General features: G+C 35.1%; 1 pseudogene across 1 annotated transcript in view; it reads left to right on the top strand.

Moving 5' to 3' along the window:
- The window catches only part of LOC306641210 (dnaJ homolog subfamily C member 8-like), a 46603-nt pseudogene extending 21418 nt beyond the window's left edge, over window positions 1–25185 (top strand). The window contains exon 3 of the transcript XR_013766839.1: window positions 936–25185. The product of XR_013766839.1 is annotated as a dnaJ homolog subfamily C member 8-like (transcript). The remainder of the gene's footprint in view (window positions 1–935) is intronic.
- The last annotated feature ends 357 nt before the right edge of the window (window positions 25186–25542 follow it).

Below are 25542 nucleotides of genomic sequence, written 5' to 3'. Positions count from 1 at the left end.
AGAGGCCTAAAACTCCAGTACTTCATATAAAACACAGAGAGTGGGTGTGTTTGAAGAAAAAGTAGTTGCAATTTCAGTGGTTCTTAACCTTTTGAGAGCATCGGGTTGTTTTGAGAACCAGAAAACTATACATCTTTATCCCAGAAATATAAACACATGTACTTAAACATGATTCTGTCTTTGGTTCTTGAAATTCCACTGATAGAATAATTACTTTGCCTGTAGAACAGATTACCCCTGTCTAGCATGATTTCTGTGTTCATGTTTTTCTTACTTTTTTCCTCCTTTCTTCTTTCTTGTAATGAGTTTTACAAATCCTTGAAAATGTAGAGTGAGGGAGGCTGATCAGTATTAATGATGGATCCTTATCTATCATTTCCATCCATGTATCAGAGAGAACATTCCACCTTTGGCTTTTTGGGATTGGCTTATTTCACTTAGCAAGATAGTCTCCAGTTCCATCCACTTACACAATAAGGGTGCGGGGAAGAGTAGAAATTAATTGGATTAGAGGAAGGAGAATGAAGGGAAGGGAGGGGATATGGGATTAGGAAAGCAGCAGAATGAATCAAACAAAGCTTTACTATGTTCACATATGAATACAGACTAGTAAAACTCCACATCATGTACAACCCCAAGAATTGGATCCAAATTAGAATAAATTATATTCCATGCATATATAACATGTCAAAATACACTCCCTACTGTCATGTATATCTAAAAAGAACAAATAAAATTTTTTTTAAAAAACTTAACAATTGACACAAATAGCCCAAGACCAAGGCATCTGGTTTGAAATCCAAGTGTGCATACCACTTTCAGAATGTAGGCTTATTTCCCATTCTGTTTTATTCTAATATCTAAGGGGTGGCTTTGCTTTGGCACTGAATGTTCTTTGTGTAAGAGAGTCCTTCTTGATCCTGCCTTTTTTAGAGAGTACGGAGGTGATTTGCACCTGTAAATTTAGCATCCTTCAGTTGCTTCACAAAACTACAATAAAATTGTGACCTGCTTTTCTTAAAGGTGAATGAACAATTGAAGTATCCATCAGTGAGGCCCTGATTTCCAAGGACAGTGGCATTTTTGATGATAAAAGACAATTCCTATAATTCTAATAAAGGCTCTTTTAGTAAAAGTTTGAGCATGAGCAATTTGTTCTGGATGATTCTGTACAGTCATTGTTGGTGACATTTAGCTTGGAGCTCATTTCCACACAATAATTATTACCAGCATATGGGGATTACCTGGTAAGCCAAATAGTGCCCATATTCATCACTGATTGCAGTTGTTTAAGAATACAGGATTGAGTTTTTATGTTCAGGTTATAATCAAGAAATATTTCTATAGAATACTTTGCTTTAACAAGTATGATATTAATTGAATTAATGAAATAATTAAAGAAAGAATTGTATCTTTAAATTTAGGTTCTGGAAGTTGGGGACATAGCTCAGTGGTAAAGCACTTGTATAGCTTGTGGGAGGCCCTAAATTCCATCCATAGCTCTATAAATAATCAGTATCATCATTATTGTTATTATTATTATTATTAAGGAACTTGACCTTAACTAGAAGTGGTATTATTTCTGGGAATAAAAATCAGAGTCTTTGAAATGAATTAGCATTTAAAAATGGCCTTTCTACTCCTTATGAGAACATTATAAGATAGATAAAAATAAATATATAAATATATACCCTATTTATGGGGGTATAGGGAATTGAACCCAGGGTCACTCTACTGCTGAACTACATTCTCAGCCTCTTTTAATTTTTATTTTGAGATGGGGGTTGTTCAGGCTGGTCTCAAACTTGGGATCGTCTTACCTCAGCCTCCTCAGGAGCTGGGATTACAGGCATGTGCCACTGTCCCTGGCTAAAATAATTTGTCATATTTGTTAGTACACATTCTGTAATACTTGTTATGGTTTGAATATAAAATGTCCCCCAAAAGCTCCTGTAAATGAAGCAATATTCAGAGGTGAAGTGATTGCATTGTGAGAACTGTAACCTAATCAGCCTCCTAGTTGGAATGGACTGACAGGTGGTAGCTATAGGCAGGAGGGTGTGGACGGAGGGCCCCTGGGGGTGTGCCCTATCAGGACGCATCTTCTTAGTGGCAGGTCCCCACTCCTCTCTGCTTCCTGACCCAGTCATGAGCTGAGCAGCTTTCCTCCACTTGGACCCTTCCCCAATCATGTGCTGCCTCAACTTGGGCCCAGAGAAATGGAGTCATCCACCTATGGAATTAAGACCTGTGAGCCCCAAATAAACTTTTCCTCCATTAAGTTGTTCTTGTCAGTTATTTAGGTCACAGCAATGAAAAACCTCACTAAAACACAATTATATGTATACATATTAGATATAAACATACAATTATATAACATTTTTTATCACATTACTCATATTTTGGTTAAATGTTCATTGAAATATAATACACTCATATTGCACAAATGAAGCGTGCAGCTCAATGATTTTATACAAAGTGAATATGCTGTGAAACACAAACAGATTATGACATAAAATATTGATAATACCCTAGAACCTCCCTCATGTCTGTTCACCATTATTATCTTATAGAAAAAGACAGCACCTCTTTTACCTCTATCTTCATAATTTTGCCTCTTAAAACTTCATATAAATGGAATCATTCATTCCCTTAACATTATCTCTGTAAATGTAATGGTTTTGTTGTATATGACTTATATGTTCTTTTTCATTACTATTTAGTATTTAATTATGTCTTCCATTATGTCAATATAACAAAATTGATCTGTTCACTGGGTTTCTGGTATATATTCTAGTTTCGAAGAATTAAAAATAAAGCTACAATAAACATTTTTGTATATGTCAATGGAATTACTGGGTCATACTTTATATATATACCCAATTGTGTAAATACTGTTATTCAGCTTTATGTCACTTTGACAACATGCCTGAGATAACCGACAAAAGGAGGAAAGGTTTATTTTGGCTCACAGTTACAGAGGTTTTCAGTTCATGGTCACTTGGTACTGTTACTCTGGGTCTGTGGTAGCACAATACATTCAGCGGGAGCAAATATTGAAGGAGGCCTGTTCATCTCATGGCAGCTGGGAAGCAAGAGAGAGAGTAAGGTCCCAGGGTCTGAATATCCCTTCAAGGTCAATGTCACCGATAACCTAACTTCCTTCCACCAGGCCCCGCCACTTAAAGGTTCTATCACCTCCCACTCATGCCACCTACTGGGGACCAAGTCTTTAACACATGGGCCTTTGGAGGGCATTTCAGATCCAAACTACAGAAAATACTCAAAATGTTTTCCCAAGTGACATTCCCAATGCATGCCCTCAGCAGGTGTGAAACTCCCACTGACTTCATAACTTTTCCAATGCTTGCTGTTGCCTTTTTTTTTTTTTTTGGTCACTGTGGTAGATGTGCAGTGGAATTAATTACATCAAGTATTGCATTTGGATTTTCCTGATGAGAGATAATGTACAGGGCTTTCCACAACCATTCATGTGAATAGCCACTTTCATGTAGTTGCCATTTAAATCTTTTCCTTGGCTTTCTGTCAGGTTATCTTTTTCCTTTTTCTCTGTAAATTTTATCAAACATTCTATACATGAGTCCTTTCTTTATATGTGTCATAATTATCATCTCTCACACTATGGTTTCCCTTTAAACTCTCTCAATGATTTCTGTTAATGAACAGAAGTTTTTCAGTTTTAATGATTCTCAATGTTTATCTTTATTGTTTTTCAAGAAATTTTCATCTATTACCAGAGTTAGAGATTTACACGGAAGAGTCAGTTACATTTGTTTTATATTGTGTGAGGTAAGGATGGACGAGGTATCTGATTTATTCTGCATGATATATTTTAAAAGAACTCTTCTTCCCCAATCCCATGCTGCAATAGCACTTCATTTTAAATTAGATAACTATATGCGAGCAGATCTGTTTCTGGACTCTTTACACAGTGTGCAATACTATACTGTTTTTTTAATATATATTTTTTAGTTTTTAGGTGGACACAAGACCTTTATTTTTATGTGGTGCTGAGGGTTGAACCCAGGGCCTCATGCATGCTAGGCGCACTCTACCACTGACCCACAACCCCAGCCCCTACTACACTGTTTTAATTACTATAACTCTGAAATATTTTTTATATCTATTTCTATAAGTGCAATAGCAATAATTGCATTTTTTCTTTCAAAATTGACTTACCTAATCTTTTCATTTTAATAAAAATTTTAAAGTCAACTTTTCATTTTCCATATGGACAAAGAAAGTCCAGGAATTTGCAGAGATCATATTGAATCTAAAACCCACTTGGGGAAGAATTTACATTTTCACAATATGAACAGAATTTATCCTTTCATTATTTCAATCATTTAAAATTTGTCTCAATAAGATCTATAGTGTCACATATATTATATAGTACTAACTATACATGTATTGCAGCATAATATATATTATATGTTTATTATACCATGTAAATATATAAATAAAATATGAACTTACATACCTAGATAATTTAACATATAAAATTTCTCTCATTAATGTTCTATAATCTAACAAGACTTGTTTATCTTCAACTCTTTTCTTACTTTGCTCTAATATGTTAAATTTATCAAATGCTTTATTGAATCTGTTGAAAGCTGCTTTCTTCCCCTACTTAATTCTATTAGTAGAATTGCATTTTTCTCTGTTTCCCCGGCTCTCCTGGAATCACCATCTGACACCCCGTTGTTCTGCAGCTGGACCCCCTTCCCAGTGCTTGCTGAGGGAGCCTCCAGCCATGTTTGAGGGAGGAAACAGCTTTCGCTCTCCTTTGTTGTAATAAATTTCAGGTTAAGTGGTTAGGGATGACAGCTCCAAACATGAGTGTGAAGGTATTCCTGCATTTTCTATTCTCTGGAGTAGTTTCTGAGGGATTGACATTATTTTATCCTGAGATGTTGGAAGGACTGATGAGAAAAGAAATCTGGGCCTAGAGTTGGGGGTAGGGATGGTAGAAAGGCTTGCAAGAACAGATTCCCTTTTAAATAGGTAGTAGGTTTTTCAGTTTCTTTTTCCTCTTATTTTGATTTTAATAAATTTTCCTGGTTATTGGAAGGATTTTTTCTATTTGACCATAACTCTTTAATTTTGTCACAGTTCGTTCATTATATCCTTTAATTAACCTCTAATAAGAAGAATCTGTATTCTAGAAATTGGAACTTCTCTCTTTTTAATGTCAATATTCTCAGTAGTTTATATAGAATTTTCAGAGAATCAACTCCTGTCTTGATTTTCTGTAAAGTACATTAGCTTTCATTGAACTCTGCTATTAGCCTTACTATTTCATTTCTTATTTTTTCTTTAAGTTTAATATACTGTCATAGCCTAGCTTATTTGATGAATAATAGATCAATGCTTTTTAGCATTACTGCTTTTATAATATATGTGTTTATATTTCCTAGTATACCTTCAGTTGTATTTCACAAGTTTTATATCTTTTTCATTATCATTCATTTCAAAATGTTTTCTAATTTACTGATAGTCTCTTATTTTGATGCTGTCTTCAACCCATGGGTCATTTAGAAATCTATTGCATCATTTTTAAATATTTGTGGATTTTCTTCTTGCCTATCAGAAGATTCAACTGAAGACTGGTATTTATGAAACTCCTCTGCTTTGGCATGCTCTAAACTCCTATATCTGTATTTATAGCACCACAGGGTTTCCACAGTCTCTACTCAGCTCTTCAGCCTCCCATGATTCTCTTGCCAGATCTACATACATATTACAAATTAACAAAAAACTTAGAGGGAGAATATGTAAATAGGATTTTATGCTCAAGTTCCCGAGGTTTCATTTTTCTCCCCAAGATCTGACTTCATAGCAAGTAAGTGTGTTGAATAAGTATTAATTGCTACTCTCCAGCCTAGGGAGAGGGCTCCAAGTCCCATATGCTGCTCTGCATTTGGCCTTTAGTTCATGTTCCTCAAAGAGATATGGGAAAAACAAGGATAACGTGGTACTCAATTCAATGTGCTTCTCTTGTCTCTGAGATTTTGACCTCTCAAGTTCTAAGCTTTCTGAAGCCATCAAGCATCTGTTTTTGTATTTTATCCAGGTTTTATAATGGGTTCTAGTGTAAGAGTTAGTTGGAAAGAAGCTGTCATCATGGTAAAAGGCAGAAGTCTCTCTTTAACCATTTAAACCTACCAAAATATAATAGATTTGATTCTTATTTAGAAAGTTCCAATCCCTCTCCTAACTACTGTGGCAGGAGGATGTTTCCTTTTCACTTGGCCTTGTGAGTTTCTTTGGCTTTGGGGACATTAGCAGACATGAGGCAAGCAGGGACTTCAGATACATTGGCTTGGCTCAGCACACCCTCCAGGTCTTTTGCCATGGCATTGGAAGAACTTGCCTAGTTGGCCTGCTGCTGCGAGAAGGATGAGAAACATGTGCTCAGCTTCCTCGCCAGTCCACAGACACGCAGCTAAGAGCAGCACTGCCCAACTGTGCCTCAGCTAGATAGAAAACCCAAGCCACCCCACAGACTCATAGTGACCACAGTCAAAAAGCAGAGCTGCCCTAGTCCAGTGGTATATTCTCGAGAATAAATTTTTGTGGCTGTAAGAAATTGATTTGGTGGTGGGGAGGTATTATGTAGCATTATTTTGACAGTGCAAAAATACTGATACACAGGCACTTGAAGAAGCTTATTAACTGTCTTCCCTCCCACCTACAGCAGAATTAGCTTCCAGAACATACTTTAGAAACTCTCATGGCTATACATGAGTTTAATAACTCCACACCTACCACCCCACCCCTACTCCCCCACCGTTTTCTTACTTAATACTGGAAAGCATTGGTTATTTTTAGGTAAATTGAATTCTAAAGATACAACTATTAATAGAGATGTTTTCATCATTTTTTTTTCTCAATAAATGGAAAAATTTGGGACTCAATGTATAAGATTCATCAGTTCCAAACAACCATCAGACAATAAATGAGCTGGACAAAAAGATAGCAAAACAATCTTTAGTGTTGCTAACTTTTAAATCAAATGAGAAGTTATTGTTCTAAAACAGTATGAAAATTGTTTCAATATATGCATATAGATTAGTTGTACTAACATAAGTCCAACCCTAACTTGTGGGTGTAGAAAAGTCCAAACCAAAAATGTGGACATATTCTCATTGTTTGTATCATGTCTGAGAATTGCCTAATTTATCATTAAACATCTAATTTTCTCTGATAAGTGAAAATAGTGAACTGCCTAAAAGCCAATGAAACCACTGTATGCTGTTGGCATGGATATGTTTATGTGGAAAAAAAGATCACATTATTACTTGACTTTAACTCTCATAGCTTCCTTGCATTGAAAAGACTGAATGACACCACAAATACCACAGCAATATTCCATTTACAGGCTAAGTATGTTCAGATCATGGAGTCCCTGAGAAAGATTGCTCACAATAGGCCTCAATATTCCTCAAAGGAATCTAATGCTTTTGCCAAAGCATGGGATTTCCAATGCAAAACAGGGCCACAGGAATCCTAAGGTTCTGGGCTTAAAAAAAAAAAAAAAAAATGCCTGTACAGGTTGGTTTGTTTGTCTGTGGGAGGTAACTAAGCACAGTTAATAAATCATCAATTTGTTTAAAAATTTTTGGTTGTAAAATAACAAAGGACATTTTGAAAATGAATCTTTTAACCATTTATTAAGAACTCAGAAGAAACAAGCTACTAATATACTTACCTTCTGGTCAACACAAATTGCACTACAGGTAAAATGTCAAATATAAGACAAAGTCCTATAGTCTTAGACTAAAAGAGCTGAAAAGACTGTGAAACAGGGCTGGAGATCAAGTTTCTCGTTCCTTTTCTTTCTTGTACAAGGTCTCACTGTGTTGTCCAGGCAATCCTGCCTCAGCCTCCCAGGGACTGGGGCTACAGGTGCATGCCATCACACCTGTACCTGGCTGAGAACAGGTTTTCTTTTTATCTCAGTCAATTCCTTACTATTCCTCCTTATCAATTTTCAAGCATTTTTCTGTTTTCTGGATATAAAAATAATATGTTTGTGTTAAAAATATAGAGAGGGTCATGTGGTGGCTGGGCGGGGGAAATGGCGCCTTCAGGAGAGAGCTGGGCTTCGGCGGAGGCAGCACAGAGGAAGCACTTAAGACCAGTGAGGTGAGACAAACAGAGGAGAGAGATGCGGTTCTGACGTCCAAAAATCGGATTGAAAGACAGACCCGTCCCAGTTCCTCTTATTTCAATTTGAATCCGTTTGAGGTTCTTCAGATGGACCTGAAGTGACAGGTGAAGAAATAAAAAAGAGGTTTCAGCAGTTGTCCATATTGGTGCATCCTGACAAAAATCAGGGTGGTGCTGACGGAGCACAAAAGGCCTCTGAAGCTGTGGACCAAGCTCACAAGTCGCTACCGGATCAGGAACAAAAGAGGGCGCTGGATGTAATTCAGGCAGGAAAAGAGCACGTGGAACACACTGTGAAAGAGCGGAAAAAACGATTAAAGAAGGAGGAAATGTAGAGGAAGAGGATCCCGAGTTGTTCAAACAAGCAGTATTCAAACAGACCGTGAAACTTTGCTGAGCTGGAAATGAAAAGAAAAGAGAGAAGCAAAAGAGATGCACGAAAGGAAACGACGAAGGAAGCGGAGACCGAAGCTCAAGAGAAAGCCAAACGAGAAAGGGAGTGGCAGAAACACTTGGAGGAAATCGAGATGGTCGGGTGGACAGCTGGCGAGACTTCCAAGCAAATACAAAGGGGAAGAAAGAGAAGAAAAATCAGAGCTTCCTGAGACCACCGAAATTAAAAATGGAGCAGCGTGAGTGACCCGGGTCTCTCACGGCCACAGAACCTGCTCCCAGCTCTCCTCCCTGCGCTGAAGGACCCATTCTTTTCCTCCCACCTCCACCCCAGCATAGAGTAGTTTTGCTTTTTAGTCCATTTCGTTTTCAATATAATTTAATACGGATCAGAGTAATTCTTTGTATATTGAAATGAGGGGCTCTGCTTAAAAATGACACCCCCACCCGTTTACCCTTAGGAAAACCACGATTGGAAGGTGCCACCATTGGTGCTGCCTTCTTTCCCACAACCTGTAACTTAATGTCTTGAACTTCACTGAATTGTGATGGTTAGAAACTTCATGTATAGTTTATGGAAATCATCCAATTAAACATATTGCTTACACACACACACACACACACACACACATATATATGTAGAGAGAGAGAGAGAGAGAGAGAGAGAGAGAGAGAGAGAGCTACAATGAAACTAAAAACAACTTAAAATGTCCTCCTATAAGCTTTTAATGTATATATTTAGGCTATGTACGCATGCATGTACAATTATTTTAAAACATATTGAGTTCATAGATCAAATAGATTTTTGCACTGATTTTGACATTATGTCATGAGCACAGTAATATGTCATTGAACTTTTTCTGGTTTTCATGTTTTCTTGCTGATCCCTTTGTGGTCTTTTGTGACAGAGACTTATTCTGCTTGTTTTGTCTATATATTTTATTTATAATAATTTTGAAAACATAAAAGCAGATTACTTTAAAAATTATAAACAGGACAGCTTATTTTACAAAATACTTATGATATATACTTTTGGTATATAGTTATATAATTTTGATGTATATTTGAAAAGTATGATGCTTTTGCAACTAAATATACAATAATTATTTAGACTTAATGATTTTCCATATTCATTTCAAAATCTTTTAAGTCATGGCATTTCTGTTTTGACTTCTTCAACTTTTTTTTTTCTATATAAGGTATTGAGTCATGGGACGCTCAACCACTGAACCACATCCCCATTCCTTTTTATTTTTTACTTTAAGACAGGGTATCACTAAGTTGCTTAGGGCCTCACTAAATTGCTGAGGTTGACCTCAAACTTGTTATCCTCCTGCCTTAGCCTCCCAAGATGCTGGGATTACAGGTATGTGCTATCAAGTCTGGCTGATTCCTTCAACTTTTTCAGGCATTCTTCAAATATACCAGTAGTATATCTGAGAATGTATTTCTAGCGCCTTCCCACATCAAAATCAATTTCATTTGAAATTAAATTCTAAATTGCAACATTTTAAATTAAAAATTTTAAGTTCCCTTTTGCATGGAGAAGTTTGAGTTCCCTCTGATAATATTTATTCAAAATAAAACATTTTATTCTCTCTGCACTTATAATTTTTTTCACTCTACCTTTTCAATGATTTCCCTGAATTTGTCTAGTGTGTTATTTTTTTTTCAATAAATGTATTTTAGTCTATTATACAGAGTTTTAATCAGGTCAGAAATGGCCCTCAAAAGTGTCTTTGAGTATTGTTTATAATTTTGGAGGGTATTTTCCTCAAGAATGCTCAACACTCAGATTATTCTCCTGCCCTCTGCCTCCCCCAATCATTTATTAGATTGTTTTCATCCATTTTATTTTTCTCTGTCTTCTGAAAGAGGGAAAGGTGTTTCTCCACATCACTGATTTCTCTGGTGTCTCATTTCTATGTTCCTATCTGCAATATAAATTTTAATCCCATATTGGATTTTTAGGTCCTTGTCTCCCTTGCTTCTTTCACTTAGTCTCCTTTTTAGTCTACTCTTGCATTTGTTTGTTTCAATTCACGCTCTTCTTACATTTTCTGCTTCTTTTACATATGGGTTGGAGCTTGTATTCTTCTATATTGTTCAGCCATGTTCCAAAAATTTTTCCTGGTCCTGGGGTGTTCAGAGGTTGGCTCTCACCCGACATATTCTGTAAGATCCTGACAGTCCTGTTCTCTGGCTCTGTAATATTTTATTACATATCACTGGTTTTTCCCCTTTGTGCTAGAAGGACAAAAGATCTCTCACTTCAACAGCCTGCCTGGATCACGCTGGACTCACTCTACTCGTGTCGATTCTGGTAGAATAAGCTCTTCCTATTTATTGAGAGAAGGTGGGCAGATGTGACAACCCCTCAACCAGTTCCAAAGTCTGAAAGGGTTTCTTTCTCTTAGCATCACTCAGCTGGCATGCCACTGGCTCTCCTGCTGCACTGCCTGGGACTTGAGTAGACCAAGTACTTGAAACCACAATTCTCAACGGGTACATCTTTTGACCTTTTCCTTCAGCCATCTTTTCCTCCCCTGAGGCAACAGTGCACCAACCTGCATTCTTATTCCTGCCTGCTTCCCTTCAGAGCTAGTCTCTGTTTGGGTGTAGGAAGACAGGAACTGAGAAGATTCTTTGAAAGAGAGATGAAACATTTGCCTATCTTATTTCAGGCAGTCTTGCTATGTTTTGGTAGACTCACCCTGACATCTGAATTTTTTTATCTGTCCTATTTAGTTATACATGACAGCAGAATGCATTTTTGCTTATACACAAATGGAATAAAAGTAATATATTTTAAAATCAATTTAGTTAGTAGACATTCTGTTCTGTGTGTAGGTGTGCGTGTGCATGAGCACATTCATGCTAGTTTTCCTGTTGTCATTGATATCTTAGATGGACAAACATTACAGCAGGTCCTTTAACTTACTGCTTCTCTTCATGTCTTTAAGTGTGAATGGGTTTCCCACAGCTGCACTACAGTACTACAGTTGAGACTTAAAACACAAATCTTTGCTCAGTACAAGCCACCCTCATGATGAAAAGATTCAGGCCAGTTTTCCAGCCCCAAAGAAGTCTCCTCGCAACCTAGCAACAATATCATTTTAGCCTTTGAATATTAGTTATAATGAATGTTTGTTATAATGTTCTGTTTCTACCTGTTGACCAATGACATTTGCTATTAATATCTTTTAGACATGTTAGGAAATTTCTAGTATGTTTATTCATGTTTTTCCATATTCATTTCAAAATCTTATCTATAAAGCATCCCATCATGTCAAACAAAACACAGGAGTGAGTTAAAATTGATAGGCAATAATGGAATATTTCTCACAGTGTGATCATAGGAATCAAAACAATTTTGGGCAGAGTCATTCATTTTACTCATATGTTAAGTCTATCATTTTACTTAATAATAATTTTATAATCTTCTTAGCAGTGATAACGGCCATTTATCAAATAACCATCACATTACTTCAAATGGCAATGTCTAAATTTATTCAAATGTAGAAATATGATTAGACAACCATTAGTAAACATTTATGAATCAACACATAAACAACTCTAGAAGTTTCAAGAGTTTATGGTTCTATGAAATTGTGAATTTCTGTGTGTCTGCAAGTTTTTCCATCCAAAAGGTCCAGAGTCTTCAGCAAGTTCTCAAAGCGGATTTATGACCAAGCAAAGGTTAAAAACAAAAAGTAAATTGCTTTTAAAAAGAAAATTAAAACTGTTCTTTAAAGAAAAAAAAAAAAAAAAAAAAAAAACGGAACTTCTAACTTCTTCTATAGCACATTTCCTCTCCACTCCCTATGGTTTTGAAATGATGAACCCAGTGCTTACGAAACAAAGATTTAAATGTTATCAGGAAAGCTTAGGAATCTCATCTTGGAAAAACATACCACATTATCACTAACAATCTCAGGGCCCCAGGGTTTGTCCCTTGCTAACCTCCCAGAGCTTTGGTTTCCTTGTTTGTAGTTTGAGGAGTTTGGATAGAGGGATGAATTCAAAGATCACTCCCAGCTGTAAAATTGTAACCTAGTCATGAAGAATTACATATACACTTCAAAATAATAAAATAAACAAACAAGACATTTGGTTAGAAAACTCTCACAGCAGATATGGTTTTATTAACAATCAATGAAGTATTTAAACAGGAAATCAAACACTGGGTTCTGGGATCCTCATAGACTCCATTGGCTCTCAATATCAAGTCTCTTGAAAGTTAGACTTTTGATTTCAGATGAAATCACTTGACTGGTTTATATATTCTACTGCTTAAATGCTTTTCTGTCGCAATGCTTTGCATGACATTCAAAATGCGTAATGAACAAAAGCAAACATTGTGGTGGCCTATTGAGATGGGATAAGCAAACTAAGGAGCAAAAGCTGATATAAATGCAATGACTCACATAATCTAAACTTGTGGTTGAAAGAAAGGGAAACATCTCTAAAATACTTGCTATAATTTAACATCAGGACAATCAAAATGTGGCTGGAAATAAGTGGTACATAATCACAGTGAAGAGGAAAGAGAGAAGCTGGCTGAGAAAGGCTGGACAGGTTTAAATACTGTAGAAAATTCTTGTTTATTTGCTCCAAGAGGCAGTCCAGGCCCTCTGTGGCCAGCACCCTGGGATAAGCCTATCAATATTTACCATCTTCTTGTTTCAACTGCTGGGCAAGTGACTAAAAATTGTTCACTTCATTTGACTGGAGCTTGGACCACACATCTGATATTTGCAGACCATTCTGAATATTGATCGCTTCATGAAGAGCTATTTTTAAAGAAAAATGGGTTTTACAGTTTGCAGATCCAACCATTAGTTACCCTACGTACATGTATTATTACACAAATGGTGTGAATCTACATCGTGTACAGGCCACAGAAACGAAAAGTTGTACCCCATTTGTGTACAATGAATCAAAATGCAGCTTATAAAAATGAAAAAAAAAATCATTGGTACATGTGGATTGGATGGGCTCACAAAGCATTCCAGTTAAGAATGGAGGTGCTGATGACTCTTCATCTAATACTCTATTTGTTTTAAAATGAAGTTGTTATGCTAAAAGAATATAGTTAGAGATAAGGTTTGAAGGAAAAGACCCAACTAAACAATTACTATGTCTTCAGACATGAACTCAACAGACATAGTGTTGACTTACATCTTGAGCCACATAAATTCACTAGTTTCTGATTGTTGAAGAAATTATTAGGAAATAATTTGTTTTCCTATTTTGAAGTTTTCTTAACAATTTATTAAAGACTACCTTATTAAATGCTTATTGTGTGTCAGGCAGTATAAATGATCCTCTCAAATATGTAGTCCTCTTTATAAACCTAAGAATAGGAGAGAAGGAAACTGGTCGAAAAGAGACAAGTTATTTTTGTGGATCAAAACTTGTCTATCATAAAGTCACAAATTAAAACTCCTTCAATGATTCACTCAAGCCAATAGTCTTCTTGCTTTATCATTTTATTGATCCATTAACTATATTGATGTTTAAATTCGGAACTTGTGATAACCAAATCAACAAAATAATGTTGTTGTTGTTTTGTGAGGACACTTTTGCAGGTATGATATATATAGCCAATAATTATAATACTCATTGAATGTAAACAGACACTAGAAATGACAACACGTTCCTTTTCAAAAAAAATTAAAATGAGTGATTTAAGAATATTATAAAGTTATTGCCTAAAATATACAATATTTTATAAATGACTATTATTTATGTATCCATTATAATTTGGATGCATAATTTTAATTTTACATAGGTAGTATCATGACTCACTGTAAGGATCAATCATAAAATATGATTTCAATATGTGTTTAATTTACTAGTTTTCTGAAAGAAATAAAAGTTAGGCATTTGACATAATTCAGTGCTCTATCCATTGATTCAATAAAAATAATCACTATAATGTGTAATATTATGTGAAAGTAGTGTTACATAGAAGGGATAAAAAATACTATCACTGCTCTTGGAAGTCTTAAAAGCTATGAAGAGGAAAGAGACAAAACTCAACTGAATTCAACAATGATCTTTATCAATTTCTTCTACTTTCCATATGATACTAGGCAGAGGAGTTGTGATATTCAATAAAAGCATGCATACTATCTGTTGTCATTTACCAGACAAAACTTTTTCAAAAGCTTACCTTTTGAATAGTCACCAAATTGAGGAGGAAAACAGATAATATAGGCCAGCACAGGGTATTTCTTTTTTTTTTTTTTTTTTTTTTTTTTGGAATTTTTAAAATTTTATTTGTTCTAATTAGTTGTACATAACAGTAGAATGCATTTATACACTTTGATAGGGCATTTCTTTATACATATTTAATGTTGGGAGAAAGGTCATAAAGGATAAATGGAGAATGAAGAGGGCTATCTGCTTATATGAGCTTTATTAAGCGAGGCCTCTCTGAGGGTTGAGAACTGAGACAGCTCTCACCTCAAGGAATCAAGGTCTGAGCATTACAGAAGATGGGAAAGGGAAGCCAAGAGTCCAACACTAGAAAGAGCTTGGCGGTCCTAGGGGCTGAAGGGAAGTGGCTGGTGCGTACTGAGCATGGGCGGGGCCACTTGACATGAGAGGAGAGGTAAACTGGGATAACCGCAAGCACGTGAGAGGTGCAAACTGCACAAGAATGCAGAGGATGGACCAAGCAAGATCCAGCAGATACCAAGGAGGAGCTGGTATTTACAGCACCATAGGCTTTCTGTAGACCATAATGGTGTATGAAGTGGTAAATAAAACTGGAATACCGAAAAAAAATCAACAATTACATGTGGTAACAGATTATTTAAATATTTGTTCAAGAAAATGTGATAGATAGGTTTGTAATGGTTAGTCTATAAGAGGTCTTAAAGATTAAGGTGAGATTTTTATAAGTTCCACTATTCAAGCAATAGTGAAACTACATAAGCAGCACAAACAGGGAGTGACATGACACAGGGAAATAGTGTAAGGTTAATTAGTGGGAACGTTAGACAGTTTGGAGGTGAAGAATCCATGAGAAGGCCAGTGTGATAGGGATGCAGTAGACTAGGGTCTACATTGGGGTGGGACAGAGACATGCATGTGAGACAGGGAATGCAAAGAACCCGAGGCCATCTCTAGTCACTCGGCTCAGTGACATGCAAAATCATGAGCAACTGTAGAGAAAAGCAATCGTCAGGTCAGATAATCTTAAAACTAAAAACTGGATCATTCCTCTGCTTACCATAAAGTAGGAAAACAGTCAGAAGACGTGATCCTGAGTTTTATCAACATAACTTCCAACCAAACTTCAGGAACTGAATTTCATTCTCATGTGATACCAATGGCGATGGTGAGAGGTGTTGTAAAAGACAGACTGATGGTCTGTGTTGATGTTAAGTGCTGATAAAAGTGTGATATACCAAACCACATTTGACGATCTTTATGTTAATCTTGGGCAGACATTTCACGTCAGTTTCTTAGAAACACTTCTAATGGTTGTGCTTCAAATAAAATTTGGTTTATTTTATTCTGATGGGCAATTATGAAGTTCATGACTACTCCCCTTTCAGGAGTTCCTACTGGACACTTGAGTTTGTGGCCTTTATAGAAAGTGCATCCATCTTCATCAATTACCTGTGTCTTAACCCCCATGTTACACCCTTGGTTCCCTTTCTACTTTTCCATATTATCTGCTGCATAAAATCTTTCTGAAGTTTATAAAACTTTGTAAACTACTCTAAATATTTCCTAGAACATATAACAGTATGATGAAAAGAATGGCATGAGATGCTAAGTAAATGCTAATTCTTTTCTTCCAGTTTACCTTTTCAATATCCATCAAGGATAGGTAGGTTAAAGGAAATTTGACAGAAACAACTTCTATTATTTAAGGATAAAAAACATAAATTTTGTTTATGCCTGTCATGGAAAGGTCAAAAATTATAAAATCAAAGATCTACAACTGCAGACAATTCTTTCCATTTATGGAAGTTGGACGCTTTGGAGATGACTGTGTGACATAAATGCATTTTTTTAAAACTAAGACAAAAGAAGGACAAGGAAGAAAAAGAACTGAATTTAACTACTTCTGATTTTAGCCACTAGATGGAGTAATGCCAAAAAATATATGTTCGGTACTGAAATGGTGAGATACCATTTTCAATACTATAAGTGTTCTTGCTGACAAGGTGAAAGTCATTCAGATAAGGAATTCTGGATGTGTTCCCTGTCATGTTCATAATTTCCTAGACTGACAGAACATACATGTAAGGATGTGATGGTCTCTATTTTAGAGCTGATATAAAGTACTCAACAAGACAAGTAGACTACCACTGAGCTGTATCCCCAGCCGGAGGTTTAGGAGTTCTTAGTATATCCTAGATACCATTACTTTGTTAGATATGTTTTGCAAACATTTGATTATGCCCTGTCATTTGCTTATAAATTTTCATAATGATGTTTTGAGCAGAAGTTTTAATTTTGATTGTCTAATTTACAATTTTTTATTTTTGTCTTCCCCCAAGTCCTGAAAATATTCTCCTGTTTTATTCTGGAAGTTTTTAGTTTAGCTTTTATGTTCAGATCTATAGTCCATTACAAATTAATTTTCATGATTAATATGAGAAAGAACAAGATTAATTTGTTCCCATATGGATATTTAGTTATTCCAACATCATTTATTGAAAAGACTATACTTTTCCCATTGGGTTCCTTGAAACATTTGTTGAAAATAAGATAAAAGTGGGCATATGAATCTTAAAAAAAAAAAAAAAAAAGATGAGTAGACTAAACAGCCTGGGTGTGGTGGCACACACCTGTAATCCCAGATACTTGGGAGGTTGAGGCAGGAAAGTCCTTAAGTTCAAGGCTAACCTGGACAACTTAGAGAGACTGTCTCAAAATAAAAAGGGTTGGGGTTATAGCTTAAAGGTAGAACCCTTATCTAGCATGTGTGAGACCCTGGGTTCAAACCCCAGTATCACAAATTGATTTAGTCAGCCTTTTCGCTTCTGTGACTAAAAGACCTGAACAGCACAATTATAGAGAAGGGAAAGTTTATTTAGGAGCTCGCAGTTTCAGAGGTCTTAGTCCATAGAAGGCCAACTGTATTCCTCAGGGCTCAAGGCGACGCTGAACATCATGGTGGGAGAGTGTGGCAGAGGGAAGCAGCTCACATGATAATCAGGAAGCAGAGAAAGAGAGGTTCCACTAGCCAGATACAAATATATACCCCAAAGTCACACCCCAATTCTTAACTCCTCCAGCCACACCCTTCCACTTCAGTTACCACTCAGTTAATCCCTATCAAGGGATTAATTCACTGATTGTGTTAAGGCTATGATCCAACCATTTCTTCTCCAAATCTCCTGGCATTTTCTTATACATGAGCCATACACATATACACACATGAACTATAACACATATGCACATATACACACAAAAAGACTAAACTAATGATCCCACAGGAACTTATGATAGTGCTATTGACAGAAGTCATTATTATATGATATGGGTCAATTCAGACCTATCTTACATATTCTATTGAATTTATGAAAATACAAAATGGTAAAATGGTATTATAATGTGAGACTCTTTGGTCACTTATCAGTCTTTCATCCCTAATGAGTGGATGTAGAAACCATGCCTTCTCTCCCTATTCATGACATTTCCCCCACTTGCTTGTGATAGATAGAGATTACTAATGCTTTAGTCTGACTTCAAGAACATTTATTAGTTAAAAATAATTTAAGGACTACTATGTGCCATACACCTGGAAGCAGCCAAGGATAGAACAGACCTTGCCCCTGCTCTCATGCCCCTTAACAATAATAATACTGTGAATTTACTACATGCCAAGCTCCATCCCAATCACTATATATCACTTATTTAAATCTTACATCATCTTATTAGGTAAATATTATGATTATTCTAATTTTGTAGATGAAGAAGGTGAAATACAAAAATTTATTTGAGTTCCCTGTTCCATTTCAAAACATAAGGATGTTAGAAGTTGTGTCAGTCATTTCTCTGTTTCTGTGGCCAAATATTGAGAAATTCAACCTAAGTAGAAAAGATTTATTTTGGCTCATGGTTTGAGAGGTTTCAGACTTTGGTCGGTTGACTCCATTGCTTTTGGGCCCATGTTGAGGCAGAACATCATTATGCTGAGTGAGTGGCAGCTGCTGCTCACCTCATGGTAGCCAAAAAGCAAAGGAATAGAGAGGAAGGGGCCAGGGTTCCAGTATTCTCTTCACTACTGGCCCCCAATGACCTAACTTCCTCTCACTAGGCCCCACCTCCTATAGGGTTCATCCTCCCAATACTGGCACAGGTGGCAACAGAGCATTTAGCACATGGCCTTTGGAGGATATTTAAGACAAACCATAACAGAAGTCATTTCTGTTTAAGTCAGCTTTACATCTTTGCGACCAATGTACCTGACAAAAACAACTTAGAAGAGGAAAAGCTAATTTGGGCTTGTGATTTCAGAGGCTCAGTCCATGGTTAGCCAATTACATAGCACTAGGTCCAAGATGAGGCAGAGTATCATGGCAGAAGGGCATAGCAGAGGAAAGAAACCAGGAAGGAGAGAGGGGTAGGGGGAGAGAGAGCACGCCAAGTACCAGGAACAAAATATAAACCCCAAAAGCACGTCCCCAGTAACCTATTTCCTCTAGGTTTTTACAGTTACCACCTTTTTACAGTTACCACCCATTAACTCATATCAGTGGATTAATACAATTATTAGATTATACCTCTCATAACCTAATCTTTTCACCTGAACATTCTTGCATCTTCTCACACATGAGCTTTAGGGGGACACCCCATATCTAAACCGTAACAATTCCCATCCTCTTCATAAGAAAAAAAAATGAAAAAATTGAAAAATAAAAATTCTTCTTAGATCCATCAGGGCACTAAAGCAACAGGGCAAAATGCTGCAAGAGGCAGATAAGTAGATTAGGTATAAATAGAGCTGAAACCTGGAAACAAAGTTCTCACAGCAAGATCCAGTGTGATAAAAACACTTGAAACTGTAGTCAATGAATTGCTGGATGCTTAGTGTAGAATAGGATGAGCATTAAAAACTTGGAGGCCCAGTCTTGTTGGGGCACACTTTAATGAGTTTATCTTCAAAAACTCTACCAGGTTACCACAGTGAAGACCTTTGCAAAATTTTACTCTCCTTCTTGCAGGGGAAAAGGAAAGGAGCCATTTTGAAATAGGACCAGTTTCTCAAATTTCCTTGAAAACTGGCTTCCCTTAAGGGAAGATCATAAGGCAGTCGGAGTCCCATTTTACTAGATAGAGCCTAACTTTTTTTTTTAACCAAGGAGTCTACATAACTTTGAAAAAGAAAAATGTCCAACCCCAGCTTCCTCTAGCCTTCCATGTGGGAGGGAAAGAAATAGTTAAGATTCACTAAAAGATTGAGACCTAATCATAGAGCTATAGAATAGTTTCCATTTTCCATTCCTTACCATCATATGAATAAAGATTATATCGGAGAATCACAAGCCTTGAACCCTATTTTAAAAGTCACTAAGAACAAAGTCAACATGGGAGAGAAAAACAACAACATTAGATATTTCAGCTTCTGACACTAGAACTACAGAAAAAACCCACAGAATAACTTCCTAGCCAGAGAAAGTTTCACATTACCACTCTTCCTTGTACTACACAGCTTATGTTTAGTTTTTAACAAAAATTACAAGATATGATAAAGGAAAATATCACAATCTGAAAATACAAATGAGATTCAGGTACAACTGAAATCTTGCAATTATCAGACCACAAGTTTAAAATAACATGCTAAGGGCTTTAATAGAAACAGTAGACAAAATGTACAAATACAGGTATAATATAAATAGGAAGATTGAAATTCTAAGAAAGAATCAAAATAAAAGTTCCATAAATCAAAAAACTGTAATAGAAAGGACGAATACATTATGTGCTTATCAGTGGACTGGAACCTGCCAAGGAAAGAATCTGTAAGCTTAAAAATATACCAAATACATACTGCTGAAACAGAAATGTAAAAAACTCAGACAAAAAATTGTGGAAATGATGAAACAGAATAAATAAGAATTATGGGTCAATTACAAAGTATGCAAACATTCATAATTGAATATCAATAGGTGAAGAAAGAAAAAATAACAGAAGAAACATATGAAGTAATAATGTCTTAGAATTTTCCAAAATTAATAATAGAAATCATAGATCCAGTTAGCTAAGAAGATATCAAACATTTTAAATAACTATAGGCATATCATATCCAAACTGCAAAATAAAATAAAATCTTGCAATAAGTGAGAGGAAAAGTAAAGCTTTGCAGAGGAAGGAATATAAGAAACATATTGGGTATCTCTTCAGAAAACATGCAAACAGAAAGAGCATAAAGTGAAACAAAGCATTGGGGTGGGGGGAAACACCAACATTTTGAAATTATCCTTCGAAAATGAAGTCAAATTAAAGAAGTTCTCAGATACACAAAAATGGCAAGAAATGTTAAAGAAATTTTTCAGTGGGAAGGAAAAAGATACAGCTCAGAAACATGGGTCTACATAATAAAAATTGAAAGAACAATACAGCAGGAACAAATGAAGATAAAAGCAAGTCTATGTTTTGTTTGCTGCACTGGGGATTGAATCCACAGGTGCTTTACCATTGAACTACATACACTCCAGCGTTTTTTAAAATTATTTTTTATTTTGAGACAGGACCTAACTAAGTTTCTGAGACTGGCCTTGAACTCATGGTTCTTCTGCCTCAGCCTCCTGAATCACTGGGATTACAGGCATGCAGCATAGCACCTGTGTAAAATAAAACCATTTATTGAAAAAATTCTTACTTGATCTGCCAAATAACAGTATGCACAAAATATTAATAGTGATAGTGTATTTAATGCTTATAGGTTATGGACCAATGAAATGAAAAACAGTAATTTTGTAAATGACAGAGGGAAAAATGAAAATAATGTTAGGTACTAGTATGACTCATGAAGCAAGATAGCATTTTCTGAAAATGTATTTGAATGAACTGTAGATATATATATTGGAAATTCTAATGCAGACACACAAAAATTTTTACAAAAATATAACTAAGACCTATTAAAGGAGAGAAAGTATAAGCATATAAATACTCAGTTTAAACCAGAGTTGGTAAAATAAAATTTAAAAAAGGAGTGAAAGACAAAAAAAAAATGTTGTGGAGGACAAAGACAAAAGCCAATGAATAGAAAATCGCTACACATATGGTGCAATAATACAACTGTACTGACAATCACTAAATATGAATGGACAAAATATACCAATTATAAGACAGAGATTGTTAGGATGGATTACAAAATTAAGACTCAACTATATGTTGTCAACAAGAAATCCACCTAAAGTATAAAGATATAAATTGATTAACAGCAATGGTATGGAGAAAGATAAATAATGTTTAACACTAATCAGAAACAACCAGAGTAGGCCCATTCATTTCTGACAAAGCAATTTCACAGAAAGGAAAAGGATCAGGTATAAAAAGGGGCATTACATAAAGATAAAGGATCACTATGCCAAGAAGATACAACAATTCTTAGTGTGTATGCACCAGACAAGAAAGAATAAAAATACAGGAGGCAAAAACTGATAGAAATACAAGAAAAAAACAGATAAAACCACCATTATGATTATAAATTTCTATTGGTAACTGACATAGCAAGCAGAAAATTACTAAATAGTTGAACTGAATTGCATCATCAATGAATTCAGCCTTATCGACATTTATGAAATACTCTTACCCAACAATAGCAAATACACATTTTTCTCAAGATCACATTGAATAGTCACCATGATAGATACATTATGGGCCATATAACAAAATTTAACAAATTTGAAATTGTAGATATCATACAAATTATGTTCTCAATCATTAATGGAATAAAACTAATAATAAATATCAGAGAGATAACTAGGGAATTTTAAGATTAATCACATGCTTCTAAATAAAAAAGAATAAGCTTCAAGAGAAATATTTAAAAATTTTCAAACTAGCAAAAAATAAATACAACCTATCAAAATTTGTGGAATGCAGTGAAAACTACTTAGCAGAAAATTTATACAATTAAATTCATACATTAGGAAAGAGAGAGCTAAAATTGGTAATTAAACTTTCAGATGAGGGAACTAGAATGTGAGCAAACTAAATATAAAATAAACAGAAGAAAATAAATGACAAAAATCAGAGGAAAAAGGGAATGAAATAGAAAAACAGGAAAATAACAGAGAAAAATCAATGAAACCAAAAGCTGATGCCCTGAAAAGTGAAAATTCTTTCCAGGCTAATAAAAACAAAAAGCAAAACAAAACAAAAAATTAGAGAGAAAGTATGAGAAGACATGTATTACTAATGTCAGATGAAAAAGGTGCTATCACTAACTGTTGCAAGAACACTAAAAGTATAATAAAGGAATATTATGATTGACTATATGCCTAAAAATGAGAACTCAAAGACAATCCACAAAATATATAATTTCAATAGGCTCCTGTCTTTACAAAATTGAATCAGTAATCAATTGCCTTCCAAACCAGAAAACATCAGGCTCAGATGGTTTCATTGGTTTATTTTACCAACCATTCAAGGAACAGATTATACCAACTTGCTACAATCTGATTTAGAAAATAAATGTTGAGGACATACTTCCCAACTTATTCTATGAGGCCAGAATTACCAAAATAACCAAAACCAGATATAGACATTATAAGAAAAGCGAACTACAATACAATATCTCTTGTAATAGATACAAAATCTTTAATAAAACTTTAAATCTGACAATACACAAAAAGAATTATATACTACAGTGGCATGAGAATTATCCCAGGTAAAGACTGCTTTAACATTCAAAAAATAATTAATACAATTCCTCACATTGGTAGACCAAAGAATAAATTCACTTGATCATATCAACAGATGCAGAGAAAAACATTTGACAAAGTCCAACATGCGCTCATGATTTAAAAGAACAAAAGCCTAAAACTCACAGGGAACTAGGAATAGAGTAAACCTCTCCAACTTGATAAAAACATTTATGGAGGGAAATCTCTACAGCTTACAATATATCTAATGAGGAACAATCGGATGCTTTTCTCCTTAGAATGGGAACTTGACACGGATGAACCCTCTAACCCTTTTATTTAACATTTGCTACAAGTGTGAGTTAATGCAATAAGATGAGATGGAAATTAAAGGTATACAGATTGACAACAACTATAAAATTGTTCACAACTGAAATGCCTATCTATGTAGAAAATTTCAAAAAATTGACCAAACCAGAAAAAAAAAGAAAAAAGAAAGCAAATAAAAACCCTGGACCTAGTAAGCAATTACAGCAAATTTTCAGGACACAGGCTTAATACACAAAAGTAAATTACTTCTCATATACCAGCAATGAGCAATTGGGATTTGAAATTTTAAAAACAACACAATTTGTATCATCACCAATAAATGCAATGCCAATCTAAGAAAATACATTCAAGATTTATATGAGGAAAACTACAAAACTCTACTGACAGAAATCAAAGAAAATCTAAATAACTAGATACTCCTTGTTCATAGATGGAAAAACTGTATCACTTCCCAGTTATTATCTGTAGATTCAAGACAATTGCAACCAAAATTACAGTAATTCACTGTGTGAATATAGGCAAACTTATTCTTAAGTTTATATGAAAATTCAAAATACCCCAAATAGCAATTCATTGTTGAAGAACAAAGTTGATGACTTAAAGCCACCTGACCACAGGACTTATTATAAAGCTCTACAATAATCAAGACACTGTGGTATTGCTAAAAGAATAGACAAATGTACCAATGCATTTGAATGGAGGACCCATAAATAGGCCCACTCAATTATACTCAATTGACCTCTCACAAAGGAGTAAAGGCAATCCAAAAGTGACAGAATAGTCTTTTCAACAAATGATGCTGGAACAACTGAACATCCATATGTTAAAAAAGGAAACTAAACACAACCTTATGCCTTTCACAAAAAAAAATTAAATCAGAAGATTCATACCTAAATAAAAATGCAAACTACACAACTTCTAGGAAATAGGAGAAAATAGAGGTGATCTTGGATTTGTCAATGAGCTTTCAAATATAACACTAAAAGCATGATCCATAAAAAACACAACTGATATGTCAGACTATATTAAAGTTAAAAACTTCTGCTCCATGAAAGGCTCTGTTAACTGGATAAAAAGAGAAGGAATAGAATGAGAGATAATATTTACAGAAAAACACATCTGATAAATGATTTTAATACAAAATAGTCAAAGAACTTTAAAAACCCAACAGTTAGAAAACAAGTAATCCAGTTTAAAAGTGGGTGTCTGTTCATATCCATTGCCTACTTTTAAACTGGATTGTTTTTCTTATTGTTGACCATCTTTATATACATAAACCAATGGTAAATAAGTATATAAAGATGGTCAACATCAAATGCCATTAGAGAATTGCAAATTAAAACAATAGTGAGATATGACTACACACCTTTGATTGCCAAGGGTTGGGGAAAGCAAAGAGGAAGGATTAATAGAGAACATTTTAGTACTGTGAAATTATTTTTTATGATAACATGGTGGATACACAGGCATTTAGTCAAATGCAAAGAACTGCTCAAACCATGAACTTTATTTAATACAAATGCATTACTATTTTTACTAGTTTTAAAAACTGTCTCACACTAATGCAAAATGGTAACAATAGGGAAAATTGTGGGGAGGGAGAGAAGAAGTAGATATTGACTACTTTCTGCTCAATTTTTCTATAGACAATTTTGTTGAAAAGATCAAGTAACTTGTCATATTTTACATCTGTACTAAGTGGCATGGCTAGAATTTAAATCTCTGAGATCCGGCTCCCATGTTCCTACTCTTAACAGCTGTGCTATTCTGCCTATTCAAAGAC

This window comes from Sciurus vulgaris (genome assembly GCF_902686455.1).
Source record: "Sciurus vulgaris genome assembly, chromosome: 12".
NCBI lineage: Eukaryota > Metazoa > Chordata > Mammalia > Rodentia > Sciuridae > Sciurus > Sciurus vulgaris.
The sequence above is the reverse complement of the archived record's forward strand: the minus strand, read 5'-3'. Positions and strand labels throughout refer to the sequence as shown.